The sequence below is a fragment of the Paramormyrops kingsleyae genome, chromosome 16 (assembly GCF_048594095.1).
Source record: "Paramormyrops kingsleyae isolate MSU_618 chromosome 16, PKINGS_0.4, whole genome shotgun sequence".
NCBI classification, from domain to species: domain Eukaryota; kingdom Metazoa; phylum Chordata; class Actinopteri; order Osteoglossiformes; family Mormyridae; genus Paramormyrops; species Paramormyrops kingsleyae.
Window position 1 is genome coordinate 11898566 of NC_132812.1, and position 13920 is coordinate 11912485.

Below are 13920 nucleotides of genomic sequence, written 5' to 3' on the forward strand. Positions count from 1 at the left end.
CGTGCCTCCTGCAATCCCATGGACCTCAGTGGGTCGTGCCCGGGGATCGATAACGCTGAAGATTGGTGATGAAGGCATCTCGGGGGAGCTTGGGGGGGAAACCTGCGCATGTAAATGGACCCCCCTCCCCCATCCTGCATGCGCCCCGGAATGCAGCATCGGCCCGGCCTGTGGGGGATGAGCCGTTTAATGTGCCTCTGGGGGCCGAGGCTAAAGAAACTTCAGGTGCCAGGCAGAAATTCTTCAACGGGGGCAGTGGGTAGCATGTAATGACTGTATACTTCACATCCACTGACCGGCAGTGAAGATACAGGCTGAGCCCTGTTCATTACAGGGTTACGAAAAAGGGCATTTTATTTCAGGGCTTTCTCCATGTGGCTGTTCTGTCATCATTCCCACAGCCAGGAAGCCGAGCACATTCCCATTTCTTCCCCCCTCCTCCTTTTTTGATGTCCTTCTCCTTCATTCCTAACCAGCATCAATGTAACATATTCCCGGGGACCCCAAATTTTTCTGACCCTGTGTTTCCACCATTAATACATTTTACATGGACAGTTCATGTTTACTCTTTGCATTTGCCTGTAGATTTTTAGTGCAATTTTCCAGAACGTTTCAGCATGCGGGCGCAAAAGGTCAGGAAAGGAAGTTGTCGGTGCTTACAAGGTGTTCAGAATGCGACAAGGTATTGATCGCGTGGCCCAGTCAGGACAGATGGACATTGATTTTATTCCTGCTGTTAGAGTTCAGCAGGACTGTCACGACCCTGAGTTCATTTCTTCGCGTGAAAAAGCACAAATTGTGTGCTTGCGGCCCAGATTTGTGTGTCCAGATCAGTGTTCCAGATCCATGGTCCACCTTGGCACAGTTTGGGTGCTATGCCTGTCGGGAGCCTGTTGTAGCCCCCATCTCCCAGATTAAGAAATGAGATTTTGTGAGGAAGAGGAGTGCCTGGATTAGCTGAGCTGAAGGTGATGGGCTTGGCTGTTTGCCTGTCCAGTTAATCACAACCTCGTTTGCCAGTCTCTCCTGCTTTAGATATGGGGCTTTAGCGATTCACGTGTTCAAGCCCTCGTCTGCGAATGATGTCGACATGGCAGGTTGTATCCCAGCAGCCCCGTGTCACTGCGGTTTGTCAGCCACTGATGTGCGAGTGATGGCCAGTGCCCTTCCACAGTTAAACGGTCACCCTTCTGTTTCATTTTTGTTTTTCTGATTTCTGAGGTCTATTGGGGGGGAGGTGGAATGTCAGTCTGAATTTACATGCTAGCTTTGATGAAAACATAATTATGGTGGGGTTTTGGTACACAGGCTGCCTTGCCTGCCCCCCTGAGTGATGTGTACCCCTGTGTTAAAGCGGGGATGCCCCAGGGGTGTGTGTCACTGGGACATCTTTCACTGCTCTGTAGCGCTAAATGCTGTGTTGTGTTCTGGGAGACCCGACACCTCCTCCGAGACCTGATCCTGTTCCAGCTCTGGGATTGTCTGTCTGTTACACCGAGTTCTTCTATGACCCCAAGGCCCGGCCCCTGAGTTTGCTGCGAGCTCCTCTCCCCGCCGTCCTCCCTGAGCTTTGTAGTACTGCTGTAAGCTAATTGCCGTCGCTCCCGGCCCGTTAATCCAGATTAGTATGGAAGGCAGCCCGTGCTGGCAGAACGAGGCTCAGCGTCCAGATCAGGGCGGCCCTCTCGGTGGAGGGGTCGGGACAGCGAGACTCTGTCTCCATTTGGTGTGGCGGTCAGCAGGGCCGATGTGTGCCAGTCTGGCCCTGGCTGGGCTTGCAGATGAATCCCTGCACTCCTTCAGTGGATTTAAAAAACAGCCGTTTTATCTTGAATTTGTCCCCTCGTAATTGTTGAATCACATGCGCCTTTCTGCAATTCCTTCCATGATCCATAAAGTATCCATCCATCCATCCATCCACCCATTATGCAGGTATAAACATACAGAGAGGTCTTTCTAACCTCTGTGGGTCGATAAACCCAGATCCAGACTCTGCACGGTGCCAGAAATTTCTATTGGCCACAGCGTCTGGTGGGTTGGGTTAATTCAGATTCTGCTGTTCCCCATGTCTTTGTGCCTCTTCTGGGCTGGTGTTCTGGGGGTCCTGTCCTCACCCAGCACAGCTGTAACCCTTGTCTCACCAAGCGAATGTAGCGACATACATTAAACCAGATTTATGTTAATTTCTCAGCTCAGGGATACATGGTCACTGATCTGGTTGGGGTGACGTACACAAAGGTCCTCTGGTCATTTTTAAACCGCAAATGATCGTGGTGCTGTGAGAGGCAATTCATTTACATCAGCCTGAGAAACATTTATGTCAATAGTGTGCCAAAGATGCTCGGTAAGATGAAAACCTGCAGTTTGTCAGCTCTGAGACTCCCTCAGATAGGCTGGGAAACCCCTCCAGTGGGTCCAGAAACGCTCTGATAGGATAATAAGAATAATGATGATAATAATAATAATAATTATAATAATAACGACACATTTATTGATCCCTATGGGGAAATTATCTTTTTGCCTACTCCATCTTGCTCTCAATGACACACACACACATTTGTAAGTGAGAGCAAGCTTGGTAGCAAAAGGCAGCCACTTGCAGCGGCACCTATGGAGCTGGGGGTTAAGGGCCTTGCTCAAGGGCCCACAAACGTGACTATTCTGCCGAAGTCAGACTCAAATTAGTGACCTTCTTATTACAGGCACGGAGGCTTAACCTGCTGAGCCACACATGAACTCCTCCATTGACTCCTGACTCGCTCTAATAGGCTGAGAAACCCCCCTGTAGGTCTGGCCCCCCCTCTCCCATTGGGCAGGAGATCCCACCTTCCAGGGTTATGATGCTTTAACATCCTCTGTGCTCTACCACAGTGGGACAGAAATGTGTGAAATTTTCCATTTCTGAGAATTTGCACTTTGTTCTTGGTGGTCTCGTCTGTGAGACGATGGCCACAGGGAAGGTGGCCATTGCATATTTCCAGCCCCTGACTGCTCTCTCCCTCTCAGTTTTCTCAGCAGAGAGCTGCCCATACTGCTATAACACCGCACCCAGCCCCTGTCTAACCCTTGAGAGCTTTCACCGAAAATTGCAGGCTACCTTAGAGGCAGGAAAACCTGCATCGAGGTTGCAGATGAATCTGAGAGTCGGTGTCCGGATTTAAAAGGACCCTTCCCCCTTTTTTGCCCTGCGCTGTGGGGGCGAGGCACTGCCTCACCACGGCTTGGGGCACTGGGGAGGGAGCTGAGACCAGGGTGCTTTGGTCCCTCTGGGAGGTGCTGTGTCCTGCTGCTCTCCCTTGTTTGCTTTGACAGCTGTATTCGCTCCCTTACCGTAGTTTCCATGTTTGGGTGTCAGGGTAATGACCTCCAGCTGTAATGGATGTGAGGCTAGTTTCTTCACTCCTCACATGTCCTGCCTCCCCCATGGCACCCAGAGGCACCTCTCACTGGCGTTGGAAGCGAGAGCCCGGTAGGTCCAGCCCTGAGCTTCATGACATACCAGCGCCCGTGCCCCCATCCTGGCACTATCAGGGTGCCCTCCATCCCGCTGCTTTACCCTCTCGCCTGCCGACGTTCTCGCGGTTACGCCTCCAGCTGACGTCAATGGAGACAAGCCTGCTGGAAATGAGGAGGAGGGGGGCATATTTGGGGGCTCGGCGTCACGTCCCACCAACCTGGTGCTGGTTCTGGTTTCGGCACCCGGCCTTGTATCTCAGCCCGTTTGGCTGCCAGGAGCAGCAGGGTCTCACGGTCGCCATCGCCACTCCGCCACTGGGTCGCCGTGGCGACACGCTGCCTAGCGGCGCGCCATGTGCCCTGAAGCAGATGGTTCTGTTTTCTCTGGCTTATCCGGCCATGCTTGCTCCCGCCCCCTGCTGGCCATGCATCACATTTCTGCAGATGGGGCTGGGATCGCCGACTCCGGTTAGTCATTCCTGTCTCTGACGCCTTTTTGGTCTTGGTGGGTAATGGGTTTAGATCTCATGTATAGGGGCATATCAGTGACCTTGTGCCATGCCCTCACCCCCTTCTTACTGCTCAGCCTTTCAGCTTTTTCTTTTTTTGTTTGGGCCAAGGGCAGGGAGGAGAGAGGGGTTTTGTGGAACAGCCTCTCACAGTCTCATCAGAAATGACCTGATTGGACCCCTTCTCCATTCGGTACTCACCCTGGCTTCCATTAGCGGCCATCGGGTGCCCCTTGACCTGTGTGAGAGTAAGGCTTCGGATCACAGTGTCCATTGATGGGCTCCCAGCTCTCAGAACAGCGCACTCAGTCCCGGCCTGCTCTGTATCTGTATCTGGGGGTGGCAGGGGGTCCTTGATATTTAAGATTTATCCACGGGAGGCTGGAGTGTGATTCCGCATGCTCTAGAACAGGGTCTGCGACACCTTCCTCTGGAAATGCGTTGTTGCCGTAGGGCACCGCCGGACCCCTGTGTGCCTGGATGTGTCATGGTGACGTGGTGTCAGTCCTGTTCCCTCTCGCTAAGGGTGTGCCCTCTGGGTAATGACAGTCCTCCCATCAGCACGCCCTATCTGGTGATGCCTCCATTTCCTTCTCCCTCTGTTTAGGACAATTTACATCTACCTTCATTTCTCCTTCCACCCCGTTTACCCTCCATGGAAAGCGACCTGGGGAGCAGCTGACATCCCCCGTGCTGTAAAGTTAGAGGGTGAGGGTCAGTACCCCCTCCCCCCCCCGTTTGGCAGAGCTAGCAATGAAGGAAGACTCTGCTTCTAAGGGCTCTAATGTGTTGTTCCTGGTGGTGCTGCAGGCCGCCCTCTGTGTGTCATATTCGGGACCCCAGGATGTGCACAGACCTTTAACCACAAACCTGTCCTCCGTGCGCTCATAACCACAGGCGAAGCCTCGTGTGGGCGCCACAGGGCCAGAAGACACTCTGTGTCTTTTTTTTTCTTTCTTTATGTCAGCTGACAGTTTAGCCCCTCCAGAAGACAAGGGGTAGTAAATCCTCATTTTACAGAGGAGGCGGTGGGATTTCATTACCGCTGCTGTGCTAGGTGCCAGGAGAGTGGCGAGATGCCTCCGTCTGGTGAGACTGCAGAGAGGACGTGCCCGCCCTCCCCCAACCCGCCGCACTGCCGGCTCTCCATCCCACAATGCACCTCTCTGGCGTTATTCTGTGGTTCGGTTCCTTTTGAGTGACTTGAAGGGATCGTTCCCGCTTTCGAGCTGTGAATTATCAAATGTGTGCGGACATCTCTGTGCTTCGTTAAGTGTTTGAGCTGAAATTACGCATATGGAGCCCTGGAAACTAAAGCATCTGTGGGGGAGGGGGGACCTGCCCCCCTCTGCCCACCTTCTGTCATGTGTGCTGGAATCGCGGCAGCACTAGTGAACAAAGTGGCGTGGAGCAGACACGACTACGAGCTCTTTCGGCACGCATTAAGGAGAGATGTGTCGCTGGGAACTCATGGTGATTCTATACGTGTTTGCAGCTCTCTTTAGAGGGCATGGGGCTGCCACATGACAGGTTTGTGAATTAACAGGCCAGTGTGTCTGTTTTTGAGATGGGGCAGCAGAGGCTGGCTTCTCCTTCATGGTCACATGCCCTGACGAATACCACAAGACTCTGATTGGGGGCGCTGTGGGAAGCTTTCCGGAACTCTGCTGCCTGTGGTGTGTTATGTCCCAGATTATGCCGATTTTGTTGAAATAAATAAAAATTGTCACTGTGAATTGGGATCACCGAATGCCATATTTAACATTGTGCGCATTGTCCCCCCTGTCCCTAAATGGCCCCGCAATGTTTCCGGCCGATGATAAAGAGCCCAGAGTGTCCTTCAGCGGCGTGAATGTTGGGGACACGGAGCAAGCCTGTCCAAGGTCACCCTCAAGTGCAGGGGTGACCTCTCTGCTCGTTTTGGTTTTGAAAGCGGGACTCTGTTCTTTTTCCCAGAATTCCTCCATCTGGAATTCTCTCCCATCCCTGCCGGGTTTGTATCCTGCACCCTTTCGGGCGCGGCCCAGTTTGAACCCCAGGCCCTCATGGGAAGTCCGGATCACACGCTACAGTCTCTCGCCTTGAGCACAGGACTGTTACCACCCAGCTCAATGGCGGTGCCTTGACCATGTTCCGGAAATGAGAGTGACAGTCCGTCCCCGTCAGATTACATGTTGGAGGTGCTGTAATTACACCCTCGGCTGATTAATTTAGGAGATGTAATTAGCGCCAAGGACGTCGAGGGATGGTGGTTAAACTCTCCTGTCTGCGGGGGATGTATCGGGCCGCCCAGGGGCCTGTCCCCAGCTTCACCTCGTCATTCAGCACAGGTCCATTTCAGGCAGCTGATGGGTCCCGAGCTTTGTCATTACTGCATGTGACGGTGGGTGTAGCGACAATGGCGGTAGCTGACGTTGCTTCTCCATCCTTGTTTCAGCGCTTGGAGCTTGGAATTCTGGGCTGAGCGGCAGATAGGGGCCAACGGAACAGACACACACCCCCCTACAGCAGCCCGGGTTACAGGTACGACACCAGCGGGTTCGACAGGCGACAGGCCAGGCATCCTCTAAGCTGGGAGGCTGAGGGCAGTGCCTTTAGCTGCTCTGAGGGGGGGGGGGACACTTTTTAAGCAGGCAATGTCATTTCCTTCCATATCCCCATACGTTGTCTCTGGGCAGTGAGGATGGAGGATGGAAGGTGGGACAGCGCCTTTAGTCTGGTGGGGTGGGGTGGGTCAAGGTGGGGCCTCAGATGTCTCTGCATCATGGATTAATGCCCCCCACCCCAACCCCACTACTGACCTTACAGGATTTAGGAAGGGGGTGAAAAATAAGGTATGTAAATGCTGACCATGGTGTTAGAATAGGCAGCATTCTGTTGGGGGGGTGGGTTATGTAAGTATGGGATCTGGATTTGCTTCCTGGTGACAGTGGCATGTACATCAGTTGTAGGGGGTGGGGGGGGGGGGTCGCACTGCCATACTGACAAAAGCATGTGGACTATACCCTCCCCCAAACCCCCTTCTGAGCTTTAAATCTGAGAGGTTAATCTTTCAATGCTGTGGAAAACGGAAGCATGCTGGATCTTCTTTGCACATGGGGAATTCCTAATCGGCACATTAGATTAACCCGGTGCTGGCACCGTGAGTCAGAGAGGTGCTGAGGCACTGGCGGTAATGGTCCGAGAGGTGCTCAGGGACTGGCGGTAATGGTCAGAGAGGTGCTGAGGCACTGGCGGTAATGGTCAGAGCGGTGCTGAGGCACTGGCGGTAATGGTCAGAGAGGTGCTGAGGCACTGGCGGTAATGGTCAGAGCGGTGCTGAGGCACTGGCGGTAATGGTCGGAGCGGTGCTGAGGCACTGGCAGTAATGGTCGGAGCGGTGCTGAGGCACTGGCGGTAATGGTCGGAGCGGTGCTGAGGCACTAGCGGTAATGGTCGGAGCGGTCCTGAGGCACTGGCGGTAATGGTCGGAGCGGTCCTGAGGCACTGGCGGTAATGGTCGGAGCGGTCCTGAGGCACTGGCGGTAATGGTCGGAGAGGTCCTGAGGCACTGACGGTAATGGTCCGAGAGATGCTGAGGCACTGGCGGTAATGGTCAGAGAGGTGCTGAGGCACTGGCGGTAATGGTCAGAGAGGTGCTGAGGCACTGGCGGTAATGGCAGGACTGTTTCCGTCGCACTGCATTTAGGCCTTCATTTTGTCACAGTGAAATCTTCGTGTTTGGGCTTCCTGGGTCTCATTTAGCAAAGTGTACATAGAACAGTTCCTAAACATGTGTATGATTCGTCAGTATGCCCAGGCAAATTGGTATTTATCACTTGTGAGTACAAACAGCCATATGAAGTAAACGCTGATACAGTCCTGTGAATTTTTTTTTCGTTTTCTAATAAGAAATATCAAAATATTAATATTAAATCTTTCAAGTTATATCTGTAGGTAAAGATGGTGCAATTGTATCACCTATGCAAAAACAAGAAACAAATTCACTTGTTTAAGAAAGGAAATTTAAATATGATGCCAATTCCTACTGAGGAAAAAGTTAGGACACCCAATGCCCTAATAGCTATTATTTCTCCCTTTGGCTGAAATAACCTGAGACATTTCTTATAACCATCTATCAATCTCTGACATCGAATGGCAGAAAGTTTTCCCCACTCTCCAATGCAGAATTCCTTAAGGGTGTCTTCATGCTTCAAATCAACCCACAGCATCTCACTAGGATTCAGATCCGGGCTTTGACTTGGCCATTCCAGAACGCTCCATTTCTTTCTTGTAAGCCATTCTTTTGTAGATTTACTGGAATGTTTTGGGTCATTGTCATTTGCCTGGTCCACCCCTACTTCAACTTCAACTTCTGGACAGATGTTCTCACATTGTCCTCAAGGACCCTCTGATATGATGAAGAATTCATAGTGGATTTTATGATTTCAAGCTGGCCAGGTTCTGCTGCAGCAAAGCAGCCCCAAACCATGACATTTCCACCCTCGTGGAACCTCATGGAACCCCACATACCCCACAGTTGGTATGAGGTTATTTTGCTCAAAAGCTGTCTTCGGTTTACGCCAAACATGTCCTCTATTATTGTGCCCAAATAATTCAATTTGAGATTCATCTGTCCAAAGCACGTTGTTCCAAAAGTCCCGGTCTTTGTCTAGGTTGTCTCTGGCAAACATCAGTCTTGCCCTGATGTTTTTTTTACAACAAGGCTTTTCCTCCTTGCACATCTCCCATGTAAATCTAATTTGTCTCTTTCTGATGGCAGATGCATGTACCTTGACATTAACTGTCAGCACTGCCTTCAGCCCCCACCCCAGGAAACCATCTTGCGTTCTGCTCTTGGGCTGAACTTGCTAGGACAGCATGACCTGGCCATGTTGGCAGTTGTTTTAAATGTTCTCCACTTGTAAATTATTTTCCAGACAGAGGAATGGCTGATTCCAAACACTCTTGAGATCTTTTTATATCCCTTCCCAGACTCGTATGCATCTACAATCATCTTTCTGAAGGCCTGAGAGAGCTCTTTGGATCCCACCATGGTTCTCACCATTTCAACAATCAAGAGCAAACCAAACTTAAATGTCTGTGGTTTAAATAAGACAGGCTCCACCAAAAAGATACAGATATGGTGCACCTGAATCTAATTCTGGGCATTTTAAATAGTGATGAATGTGAGGGCGTCCTCACATGTGCGGCAGGTAGGGTGACCACCTAATCTGTGTCAGAGGGACACTATGAGCTACCTCAGGTTTCACAAGCTACTTTACAACTGAAAGTCTCCTGTGCTTGACTAATTAGTTCAATTCTTCTTGTGCTTTTACTGGTTTGTTTCCTTGATTGAAAGACTCATCCAGCTGTGTCACATTTACATTAGTGACACATGCATGATTATAGGAGACTGACCAATCAACAAAGAGGCTGCAGCGGGATCTTGATTTAATTAGTGACTGGACTAATACCTAGCAGGTGAAATTTAATTTAGACAAATGTAAGGTAATCCATGCAGGGAGCAGAAATATAAAGTACAGATATTTTATGGGCTCCACTGAAATAAAGGTAGCTGATTATGAGCTACCTTTATTTATATGTGTATGTTGATGCTTCCATGTCCCACTCTTGCCAGTGTGGGGAAGCAATTAAAAAGGCAAATAGGATGCTGGGTTTCATCTCTAGGTGTGTGGAGTTTAAGTCAAGGGACGTGATGCTAAGATTATACAATTCCTTGCTAAGGTCCCATCTAGAATATTGTTTGCAGGTTTGGTCACCTTAAATAGGACATTGCTGCCTTAGAAAGGGTTCAGTATAAGGCTACAAGGTTGATTCCTGATTTTAGAGGAATGTCTTATGAGGAGAGGTTAGCTGAGCTGAATCTGTTCAGCTTCGAGCAAAAGAAACTAGGGGGGGGGGGGCATGATCCAGGTATATAGGATTCTAACAGGCCATAGGTAGAGAACATTTTAAACTGGTTTGGAGAAAGCACTTATTTATACAGCGTGTGGTTAAAGTGTGGAATAGTCTTCCTGCTAGTGTAGTGCAAGCTAAGACCTTGGGTTCCTTTAAATCAGAGCTAGATAAGATTTTAATAACTTTAAGCAGTTAGTTGATTTCTCCCCAAAGAGCTTGATGAGCCGAATGGCCTCCCTCTTGTTTGGAAATTTGTTCACAGCAAGAACTTGGTGCACACAGTGTTCACAGTGAAATCCAGGTCGTTTTAATTGAAATGGGAGTTTACAGAGCCTGTCCTAGCCCGTTGTATCCCCCCTGACATGGGTTAGGTGGTCACCGTAGCTCCAAGAAGAAATGTCATAAATGAACCATGTATGGGCATATAAATGGGCATATAAGTTCTGCATGACACACATCAAACCGCACAATAGGAGAACATGTTGCAAAAATAGAAAGCATAAAGAGACATATACCCCTATATCCATATTTCTGTTTGTATTATATGTTGCACTATTTTCTTGTATTATCTTTTATCTTTTTGTACTTATTGTGAATTAAAGTAAAAAAAAAAAAAAAACTGAAAGGGGAGAAATGGATCTTTGTTCTGCTGTATGAATATAAAAAAAATAGGATATTGTTTAGCAACTTTACCAGTGATCTGTCAAAGAAAAAGAAGAACCTAGCTTGGGGACAGGTGACACGTGAAGTTAATGCTGTGTCACCTGTAATAAGAACGACGGCAGAGGTGAGGAAGAAGTGGTTTGGTCTGAAAATGACCATCAAAAAGAGGATCACAGCCCACAGATCCCACATGTGTGACACAGGAGGTGGCCCAAGTACCACGTCAGTGTCACCTCTGGATGGTAATATAGCTGATAGGAGTGCAGCTCTACCCCCCGTGGATGAAGCCGCACTGTCAGATATCGGTACGATCATTTTGGTTGAGTTTAACTGGCTCCAGCAAGTAACGTGTGTTGCAGACCATCAAGTGAATTTTGCCAAAAGTGAATTGTGTCAGACACATCAGTTGACTTGCAAAGAATATATTCAATGACAGTGATATTTTATTTTCCAGGCAAGGACCTTATATGACTTTTGAACGATTCCTTGTCATTAGTGTGACCTGCCTGTACATACTTTTGTGTGAACATAACTAGATCACTGTGTTTGTCTGTTCATGCTTGATAATTAAATGGGAGTCTGTGTGTAGCCTATGGTTTGCTTCAGTCTCCCTTCTTTACCGCTAGGGGTTTGTGCACATCATCGGGAGCGTTCATAAATATACAAGCATTTCTACTCACAGGAAGAATTTGATAAATAACATTCTATGAGTAATAATGTGCAAACGCACCGTTTACACACACACCTGTTTGTACGCACGGTTGATAAATGAGACCCCTAGTCTGACATTTGCAACTTGCCAGTTGGTTGAGTAGAGATGAGGGATCTGGGGTCCAGAAAACCCCACCCCTCCAAAAAACATTGATCCCAAATAGCAGACAATCCTTAGGGCAGGTATTGTGATACTGGGGGCAGGGGTCATGGAAAAGGTGAGAGGGGAGACGTGATTGTGTTGCTGGATGGAGGTGCAGGTGAAGAGGTTCTCATTTATTTTTATTACTGCAATGTATTTTTTCATGCCCTGGCTTGTCAACTAGAAATTATGTTTATGTTCTGGTTTAGGAACCTATTCGTCATGCTGAGTGTTGAGCACGACCTCCGCATGACCCGCGTGGTGCGGCCTGTTTGTGCTGTGACAGCTACCCGCTCGCTATCGTGCGGCCGACTGAGACCGCTTCTGATGTGGCAGTCAGCGCCCCCTCCCGGGCGGCAGTAGTGGCAGGTCTCCGTCGGGTTCTCCCCCCCTGCGGCCCCTGCCACTCTGCCGCGTTTGCCCTTATAAGGAGCTCCAGGCCAAGCTGCCACTGAGGAGCATGGAGACTGACGGGTCCCCGTCTCTGGGCCTCGTTCATCTCGGGCCGCCTCTCAAATGGGGCCTAATTGGCTCCTCCTGCGTTTCGAAGGTCCATTAGTCAGATCTCAGGATGGCTGGCACAGTGAGCGGGGTCGTGATCCCGACTACATCATCGCACATGCAGACACACACAGAGGCCTGCCTTCACTCTAACGAGGTGCAGGAGTCCGCAGAGCCTCTCCAACACACACAACTCCTCTTTGTCTTCTCCCCATCTGTCTTTCTCCCTCTTCTTGTTTTTCTGTCTCTTATCTGTCTATATCCTCTCTCTCTATGTCTCTCTCTTCCTTCCTGTCTGTCTGTCTATCTGTTTCTTTGGATAATTTGGGCTTCCGACCTCCACCTTCTTCAGCTCACCATCGCTTGGTCGTGTGCTCCAACAGGGAAGCGAGGTGATCTCTCTGGTTTCCCGGGGTGGGGGCCGAAGGCGGCGCTGACTAATGACCAGGGCGAGGATGACCTCACTGTCTGTTTATGTTGTAGCCCATGCCCGTTAGCACGCGCTTGTTAGCCATTCTTCATTAGCATTTCCTTGTTAGTGTGCGTTGTTTTCCCAGTTTCCCGAAAAGTCATGCTAACGGATGCCCTGTGTATATCATCACGGTGAGCACGGGAGACATGGAAGGATGGAGGGATGGAGGCATGGAGGCATGAAGGGATGGAGGGATGGAGGGTGGGCACTGCGACCCACCCAGTACATGTACAGTCACAGGGTTCATTAAACTGCAAGCACCATCATTAATGCGGAAACACTGACGATGACAAGCTACCATATGAAAAGTAGGGCTTCATTACCACCAATTTACTGAATACTGACTTTTTAAATTTCTGTCTCAGTCCCTGTTATAATGATTTAAAAAGTTATAGTACTTACACTCAGTGGCCAGATTATTAGGTTCACCTGCTCGTTAACACAAGCAGCTGTAACTAAATACAAAGAACACTCAGACAGTGTAAAGAGGGATAATGTTAATGTGTGTGTCAACTTTAGAATAAGCATTAGAATGTTAAACTTTAAATTAAAAAATGTAAACAAAATGAAACCGCCTACTATGGAAGCTGTTCCGAGTCCTACCTGGTACTGCAGAAGGGTACCTAATAAAGAGACCATTGAGTGAGTCATGTATAAATTATACGTAACATATAAACGTGTCAAATACATTAGACGACTTTAAGATATTTGTACAAGAAATATCCTGCAGGTGGATATTTCATAATTGCCCAGCTTGGACAGATGTGATTGGCCGGGCTGGTCCTGCTGATGTGATTGGCCGGGCTAGTCCTGCCGATGTGATTGGCCGGGTTGTGTATCGCCCTGCCTGGAATGAGGATGTTCACAGAGGGAATCCTAAACATCCACTCCCCTGTGTGTCATCTCATTTTTCCATGCTGGCTCTCGCCTGTGTTTTGATTAGCTTTCCTTCCCTGAGTGACGCCATGATGGTCGCCCTTTTATATAAAAAGCCGTAAAAGAAGAATTGTTTTCCCAGCACGAGCAAAATTGGGGCTGCAGGTATATTTCGGAGAAAGTTTTCCCCTCAATTTTTCCTCTTTGATTTCCAGAGCTCAGTGTTCGTGACAAGAAGCTGGACGTAGCGGCCGTAAGTGGGTAATTAAATATTTATTGGGTTACCAGCTGCTTTCATGCAGCTTACATCATAACTGACTTCTCCAGCTCTTAATTTCACACTTACTCCTCCTTCGTACCCTTTGAGAGTCTCCTGACACCCTGCGGGATGAGCTCCATCGCTTCCCTCAAAGTACCCAAACCCGCTTCAGCTGTCCATCTGTTCAAGAGCCACCTGACATTCTCATTGGTCTGCCTGGCATCTCTTTGGGCATGACATATACCTGCGCAGGTGGGCCACACCGGTTGTAGAGTTTCACCTCAGTGTCACTCCTGTCTCTGGTATGCTGGGGGCACAGGCGTGTTTCAAACGCAGTGCCCAGGAGGGTGTCAGACTCTGTTATGTAACCCTGATATTTGTTGGGTTTTTCTGAAGGAGGAATTAAGGATAAGTTGGTTTAGAGCATCAC

At 49.3% G+C, this 13920-nt stretch overlaps 1 protein-coding gene across 4 annotated transcripts in view; it reads left to right on the plus strand.

The window, feature by feature from the left end:
• Window positions 1–13920, plus strand: part of LOC111845408 (adenosine deaminase RNA specific B1) — a 77001-nt gene that overhangs the window by 22229 nt on the left and 40852 nt on the right. For 2 of the 4 annotated variants that reach the window (XM_023814804.2, XM_072700963.1), the window contains exon 2: window positions 6403–6488. The exons of the other annotated variants lie outside the window; for them this stretch is intronic. The gene's annotated coding sequence lies outside the window, so the exon portion shown is untranslated. The remainder of the gene's footprint in view (window positions 1–6402; window positions 6489–13920) is intronic. 4 annotated transcript variants of the gene reach the window in all.